This window comes from Pelodiscus sinensis, chromosome 3 (genome assembly GCF_049634645.1).
Source record: "Pelodiscus sinensis isolate JC-2024 chromosome 3, ASM4963464v1, whole genome shotgun sequence".
Taxonomy (NCBI): Eukaryota; Metazoa; Chordata; order Testudines; family Trionychidae; genus Pelodiscus; species Pelodiscus sinensis.
Window position 1 is genome coordinate 70,655,028 of NC_134713.1, and position 8,417 is coordinate 70,663,444.

General features: G+C 41.5%; 1 long non-coding RNA gene across 1 annotated transcript in view; it reads left to right on the top strand.

Annotated features, from left to right (window-relative positions):
- The window catches only part of LOC142827609 (uncharacterized), a 33,965-nt gene extending 26,739 nt beyond the window's left edge, over positions 1-7,226 (top strand). Inside the window, exon 3 of the long non-coding RNA XR_012902303.1 lies at positions 7,079-7,226. This is a non-coding gene — a long non-coding RNA (uncharacterized LOC142827609). The remainder of the gene's footprint in view (positions 1-7,078) is intronic.
- Positions 7,227-8,417: the final 1,191 nt, after the last annotated feature.

Sequence of the window (8,417 nt, forward strand, 5' to 3'; positions counted from 1 at the left end):
GTGATGAAGAATCCACTCTGACTCTTGGTAAGCTGTTCCGATGATTAGTTACTCTCACTTAAACATGTATGCCTTATTTCCAGTCTGAATTTGTTTTGCTTCAGCTTCCAGTCCTTGAATCCTGGTAAATGTTCTCCGCTAGACTGAAGAGCCCATTATTAAATATTCATTCTCCATGTAGATATTTTTAGACTGTAATCAAGACTCATGACCTTTCTTTATTAAGCTCAATAGCTTGAACCTTTGGAGTCTATCATTATAAGGCATATTTTTTAATCCTTTAATCATTCTCATGACTCTTCTCTGAACCCTGATCTTTCTTGAATTGTGGGGACCAGAAATGGACACAGTATTCTAGCATTGATTGCATCAGTGCCAAAATGGAAGATAAAATCATCTCACTATTCCTCAAGTTTTCCTTTTTATGCATTTCCAGGATCACATTAATCCTTTTGGTTATAGTGCCATACCGGGAGCTCTTGTGCACCATTACCCCCAAATCTTATTATCTTCTGGTGCATTTCTTTGCTGGGAGTTTTGGGTCTTTTTCCTGCCTCTCTTTTTTTCTCCATGCTGTTGGCCATGGCCCTCCAAACTCTTTGTTCACAGTCTATGCAACAAGGACTTGCAGGACCTTGCAGACCATGTCCTGACTACTCCTCTTTTTGCTCCTCGTCATGCGTTCTGTGGGCATGAGAGGGTACCCCTCAAAGCTGCCATGCCAGAAGCTGTTGATAAAAACAGAAGACTATACAACAGGATTGATAGTCACTATGGAAAGGGAAAGAAGAGTTTCACCCCCTCTTCTCTTATCCTCATAAGTACTGTATTTTTAATAAGAAATGCATATTGACATTTCAGTTTTGAAGCACGTTGGCACAGCACTACTCTCTAGTCTTAGCTATGATGAATGTGGCCTAATGGGGATTTGAGGGGTGGGTGGGAAAGAAATCCTGTTGCTCGAAGCCATACAATTTTGATCCCTGTTGCTTGAGTATGAATACAGGACAAATGGCACTGAATAGTAACACTGTTTTCCATAGGCAGTGGTGATTTTAGTTGATGTCTCATGCCAGAGGGCAAAGAGAACATAGCTGTTATTGGCATCCCAAAGCAGCCCAAAGCAGCTTTGCCTTGTTAGCTTGAGGGTAGGCTAGCTTCTGTGGTTAAATGTAAGCATTGTAAAGAAAAATGATTACATATTTACCCAAGTTCCCTCCCCCTTCACCAGGGTCCCCCTGCTTGCCTGCTGGAACCAGCTATATTGAGGCAGAATCTCAAACAGGTCCTGGCTCACAGCATGGCTGAAGTCCCCCGCTCTGTCTCCCTTACTTTTCTTCCCTGTTCATGGCATGGTTCTCTGTCTCTGGCTTCTCTGCGTCATCTACAGCGGTCTCCCAAGCGGCGATGGGCTCTCTGACAAGAATGGCATGCAGTTCCTTGTCAAAGCGACAGGTCTGTGGTGCAGGACCAGATCAATTGTCCACTCCTGGGCCTTGGTGTCCTGGCAATGTTCCCTGATTTTCTTAGCAGCATTGCTGCTGAGCCCTGTTGTACCCCTTTGTCTGGATCCCTTGTGAAATCTGCTTGTGGATGTCCTTATTTCTACAGCTGGGCTGCAGCTGTGCTTGCACAGCCTTTTTCACTCACAAGCCCCAGAGATCCAATACTTCCTGTCCACTCCCAGCAGCAGCTCAGTCTAGCATTTGGAGCTGGCATGGTCAGTTGGGCAGATGCATGCAACACAGGTGAGCAGCTAAGTGTGTTTGCTGAGGTAAGCTGTCAGGAAAAGGCATTTCAGAAACATGTGGGATATTTTAAAGTATGGGATCATGTCACAGGGTGCTTTCTCCCTATATATCCTGAACAGACTTCCATGGTTGTGCCTCCACAGTGTCCTTTTATTGTAAGTTCTCTCCAGCCTGTTTATAACAATACATGTGCAACAGCCTATTTATGATGTTAATCTAGGTTTTGGCCCTCTTATCAGGGTCTGAGAGGAACAGTTGTCTCCCTTCTCTGAGCCCTTGTGGGGCTAGGCTCAGCTAGCCTCGTTCCTCCCTCTCCCCTTCACACTTCCTTCTTGTGCCTCTTCTTATCAACCCTGGACTGGAGGGGTAGCGGTGGGGGCAGAATAATTGGCTCATCTGGCCAACCTGATAGACTAATTATCCCTGTTAGTTTTTTCAATGGGAGCAAACTAATATCTTAATGATCAAAGTGCAGGCTCCCGTTTGTTCCCTGCACTCTATCAGAGGTGGCTTCTGGTCCCTGTGACTCCTGGGCAGTAGAGTTTATAACAGTGACCAGAGTGGTCTCTGTCACAGCGAATGTAGCATTGTGGGGCAGCTGTTGGAGGACGTGTAAGGTCACACTTGCAGGGTGCACACTCCCAACCTCAATAGGCCAGTCACGGCTCTGTGCTCTTCATAGAGGTGGTTTTACTGTGTTGTTGTAACAGGCTGCTTACTTGGCCAGAGACAAATTTGAGTCTAGACACAAGTCTGATTTACGTCGGCCTAACTTTGTAGCATAGACAATAGGCCTGAGTCACCTGTAGTGGAGAGCTAACAGAGAAAGTGAAGCTAGGGTGGTGTTCATGGTGACTTGTGTTTTTAAGCATGTTGGTTCCTGTGCTTTGTAGAAATGGGATCTTTCTCAGAATGGGTGACTACAGTTGTGTGGCAATAATGAAGTGTGGGGGTCACGAGTGTATGGATCATGGTGTCCAGATTTGTGATTGGGAGAATGGGTTACCATCTCCTGGTCAGTTCTAGTTGGAGGAGGGTGGTATTTTTTGCTGCTATAGCTATTTGGACTTTCACTAGATATGTGTAATCAAAAATAATCCCAAAGACTGATGTGAAAACCTGAGAGCAGATAACCTCAAGAATGGAATATGCCCTAGAAGAGGCAAGTTCTTCATACTGCTTCCATCTTCTGTATAGCATCAATTCCATCTTGTCTGCGTTTTATCTTTAGCCCTCCTCTCTTCATGAAGGTGTTTATTTCTGCTAGGTGCTGAGAAAGTTTGAGATCAATTTCTGCTTGATATCAAGGCTGGGTATTGTCTGCATATTGTTGGTGCATGTTCTGTTTCACCCTCCCTCCCCAAGGCTCAGAATGGATACTGATGAATATGAGAGAGGACTTTGCCTTGTGGAAATCTGCAGCTGAGATCTTTTGAGGTGGTGGAACAAATATCCATAAATGACCTTCAATCTGAGAGGAAAGACCCAAGTCATTTTAGGACTTTTCAGTTCATCAATGACATCCCTTGGAAATGGGGCAGAAGTATTTGGTATTCACTATATCAAAAACACCAGAACATTATGCATTTAAATAAAGTTCAAATGATGCTTCACTTTTTATCCTATAGAAATGTTCATATTATTGACTGTGAATAGAAAATAAATGGTGAGTATAATACAGAGTAACTCATGCTAAAGCTTACAGGTAAAAAACTGTCTTATTTGTTATAGATGATTTTCCATTTAATATGCTGGAGTTGTTCCAAGGACATCTTTTCAAAGGAGAAGCAGGTGTAGATGAAGTTTTGTGGAACTTAGGCTGTATTTTTTTCGATAAAACATTTAATTAACAAGCATGAAAACAGTGAGGCACTTGAAATGGAATTAAAACAATTGTTTGATATTAAACAGCACACATTCAATTTGTGAATGCAGTTGCATTGAAAAGCTTGAAAATATCAACAAATTGTGATGTGTTTAAAAAAGACATTTTAATTTTCTTTCAAGGTTTTTCTTTGCACAAGTTCTAAGCTAAAAAAATGTTGAAATGAATGTGAGAAATAAAAGAAAGAAAAGATTTTTCCCCTCCCCAAGCATCAGAAGCTTTCAATGCTTGCTTCATAGAGCAGGGAAAGAATTAAGACCCATATTCTGAAGTACAGTACTTAATAGCCATGCTCTTTTATATGAAAAAAGTTACAATTGTTACAACTTTGCATGACTAGGATTTTGATAAATCACCCTGTAGAAAATCAAAATAAAACATACAACAGACAAAAGGCCAAACAATGTTCAGCATGAGAGCTGGATGAAAAGAACAAGGAAATTATCAAAGAAAGCTGACATGTGGCTCTGTTCTTCAAGTTGTTGAGCACCTTGGGCCAAATCCAGTCCAGAACAAACTGGCTGTGTCTAGACTGGCAAGTTTTTCCACAAAATCAGCTGCTTTTACGGAAAAACTTGCCAGCTGTCTACACTGGCCGCTTGAATTTCCGCAAGAACACTGACTTCCTACTGTAAGAAATCAGTGTTTCTTGCGGAAATACTGTGCTGCTCCCGTTCGGGCAAAAGCCCTCTTGCACAAATCATTTGCGCAAGAGGACCAGTGTAGACAGCACAGTACTGTTTTGTGCAAAAAAGCCCCGATGGCTAAAATGGCGATCGGAGCTTTTTTGCGCAAAAGCGCGTCTAGATTGGCACGGACGCTTTTCCGCAAAAAGTGCTTTTGCAGAAAAGTGTCTGTGCCAATCTAGGCGCTCTTTTCCGCAAATGCTTTTAACGGAAAACTTGGATCCTCAGCTGATGAAAGTTAACATTGTCCTTTGAAGTCAATGGAGCTACCTTCATCTATACCAGCCAATGATCTGGACAATGGGAAGAAAATTCCAAATTAAAAGTTAATTCCTGCAATATTTAGAAGAGTTTCTAATATCTGAGGTGGCAAAGCAGTGAGATTAAAGGACATCATGCCAGTGCAATCAGAAGGTATTTGAGAAAAGAAACATGGAATGGGGATGATTAAGCAAACTGTAAAATCGATTGGAAGGAAGTAAAAAGGAAAAAAAATAGGAATCAATACATTAAATCCCCCCCCCAAACAATAAGGGTGCTTCAAATAGGTACAACATAAACAAGTGATGAAAAAAACCAAATCCCTCTCCAAGCCACACATCTTACTAGTAAATGGAGTTTAAAAACAGAGAGAGCACAATAACTAATAACCTATTCATCAAATTTTAAAAACATTCTGACAAGGTACTTTTAAAATTCAGAGCATTTCAGATAAAACAGCTGGCATTCATTTAAAAATTCACTAGATGGAGGAATGGTTTTTGCTTAGAAAGAGGGATAATTTTTTAAAAAAGGATGAAGATGGTTTATAGAGAAGTTCTAATTTTTCAAAAATTACATGAAAAATTTCTAACCTTCTTCTCCAGTGTTATATAACTCCAGGTCCAGGCCAAGTTTAGGAAGGCTACTCTTCCTGATTGATAACTGTGTGTATTCCATATAAACATGTAAGAGAGATTATAATCAGTTGGGCTAAGTCTTCCTATTGGTCACACTTCTATAATCCAAGAAAAATTCCGATAAAGTGAATTGAATTATTCTAGATTTAAAACTGTGTAGAGATGTGATCAGGGTTTGAATTGCTGTTTCCTGAAAGGGTCTATGTTAGAAGTAGTTAATACGTCAGAGAGAATATGAAAGAAGGCTTACAGCCTACACATGAGAAGAGTAGTTTGTGTAAGCAGAAAACAGGGAATTTCATTCCAAGGAAGGGCTTTTAAAAGCGGCCACTAAACTGTGCTTCACATTTTTGCACTCCCTACTTCTATAAAGAATACATTTTGAGCCATAATGGCTGTTGTGGCCATGCAATAAAAGAGCAATGAAAGGCACCAGTGTTGATTTATGTTTGGTGGTGGAGAGCACAGAAGGCCCATGTTAAGCCACAGAGTATGTTGTATGCCCAGTTACTAGTCAAATTTAAAACAAATAATTGCACTCACTTGGCTAAGTATTGAGGACCAGTAAATAATGAACAATTTGCATATGTAGCATTGTCGGTTCCACACCCAACTTGTGTTTTTTTTCTCCAATGGACGGTTGATGCACAGTGGGCGTGTAAGAGTCTGTTGCTCTCTGGTTGCCAGCATCTGTTTTATGTGGTGGTTTTAGAATGGCTGACTTGTAAGACTCAGACCAGAAGAGATCACATGACTGACCCAGGGCATCTATGACTTCCTCTTTGAAGCCCTGTCTGATGAAGTGGTGGCTCCCTACAGGCTAAGACCATGAATGGAGACGAATGTTGTGACAGGCCACTGAAATGATCTGGAAGGCACCAAGAAATGGGTTGAAGAAGTCAGTCACTGTGGGTGCTGAAGCTGAAGTAGGGAGCTCCAGCTCCAGCAGGGACCATAGGTTCTCTTCCATGAAGAGACTGTCATGCCCCAGCCCATCTAAGGCTATGTCTAACTGCAGGCTTCTTTTGGAAGAAGCTTTTCCGGAAGAGATCTTCCGAAGAAACTTCTTCTGAAAGAGTGCATCCACACTGCCAAAGTGCATCAAAAAAGCGATCTGCTTTTTCGAAAGATAGCATCTACACTGAATGGATGCTACTTTGCATTTAAGTTGTGATGCTATGGACAGAATGGCCACCAGGCACCTATGCTTTTTCCTCTTTCCTCTTCTTTCGAAAAAACTCCCTCTTCCCCTTCCACACACACCTTTTTGCAAGAGTTCTTTTGGAAAAAGTCTTCTTCCTCATAGAAAGGGGTTTACCAGTGTCAGAAAAACCCCTCTGTTCTTTCAATTTTTTTTTCAAAAGAATGTGATTGCAATGTGGATGTAAGTGAAGTTTTTTCAGAAAAAACTCTGTAGTGTAGACATAGCCTGACAGATGGCCATCTATGGAATACAGGGGATGGTCACTGTCCCATGAGCCAGCAGTGCTCAGGTGAACATAAAGGAGTTATGAGCTATGCAATATAAAGTGTTGACATTGCCCAGAACATATAGTTTAATCTTTCCCCCTGTTGATCCCTACTGCTCCAGTGACTGGTAGCAGAATGTTTATCAAAGTGACCTTTCATGTATATCCAGATTTTAACCACCACAGTGACTGAACTCTGAAGAAAGCATTCCCAGCTCAATGAAATTCCCACCTGCCCATACTATCAGGCAAAAGCCTCATGCCCTAAAGTGGTAACTAGGTGCAGCAAATATCTTATCCTGTCAATTGTGTCCTTACAGCATGTAGCTGCAAGCACTCTGTCTGTGAGTAATGAAGTGTTTCCTTTTGTATTGTTCCCTTCACACAGGAGCACGTATGCTCCAGCAATACATGGCTGCCATTAGCCAGGACCAGAGGACCAACGGGCACAAACATCACTTCTTCCTGGAGGAGACATGGGTGTCTGCATTCGGAGAATGGAAGGAACTATACATTGGCCAACAGGGACAGGATACTGCAAGAAATACACTTATAAATAAATAAAAGAAACTACTTCTCTGAAACCTGTACAGCTTCTTCCTTCCCCCCTTTTTGTTTCTATCCCTCCACCATACACCTGAGGAAGTACTTATTCCAGGCATGGACTGTTCTCCTGAACTAGCCCTCTTTTCTCCCTCAGCAGGTATCTTTGACATGTCCTCAGAGACAGCCTCTGCAGCAGTGACCTAGCAGCAAGAAGTAATGTAGTCCTATGTCTAACCATTTAGATTTACCTTTGGATTAGCTTTTCAACACTTTCTGTAATGCTGCCTTTGTAGTCCGAAACTCTCTGCAGACCCCATAGAGTGCTTAATCCTATGGCCCCACTCACAATAGCCATAACGTGTTCATGGCCTTCTCATTTGTGCATAGCCAGTAGGCGTGTGTCTAGACTACAGTTTTTTTTAAAAAAGTGGCCTTTTTTTGAAAAAATTTTCCCAGCATCTAGACTGCTGCTGCGTTCTTTCAAAAGTAAATCGAAAGAACGTAGAAGTTTTTTTGACCACAGAAAACATCGTTTTACAAGGAATAACGCCTTTTTTCGAAAGTGCTCTTTTGAAAAAAGTTGCTATGTAATACAATCTGTGCTCTTTCGAAAGAGAGCATCCAGACTGCCTGGGTGTTCTCTTTCGAAAAAGCGGCTTTCTTTTTCGAAAGTACTGGTTGTAGTCTAGATGCTCTTTTTTGAAAGAGGCTTTATGGAAAGATACTTTTGAAAAAGCCTCTTTCGAAAGAGGCTTGCAGTCTAGACATAGCCTAGGTGTTCAGACCAGGGAGAGTTTTCAGAAATCCCAGTGAGTGCATATATTTCACCTCTGTACTGGATAAGATACATCTCTTCCTCTCTGGGTGCCTTGTAGCTCTGAAAATTCTTATGTTTATATTAAGATACTTAGTTATAATTATAATTGGATGACAACATCTGTACAGAGGCTTTTCAGACAATCATGGCTCCTTTAACCACTTTTGTCAACAACCACATTTTTATTTTAAATTAATCCTATAGAACAGAGATTCTCCCCCGTGGGTCATGATTCTGCAAGCAGGGCTGTTAACAGATGTCAGAGGGTCATAGCTGTATTGCCCTCCTGTATTGCTGAATGGGAGGGTCCTTACTAGTTCCTGGCTAGGTGGGATAAGGGTCATGTGATAGAAAAGAGGTTTAT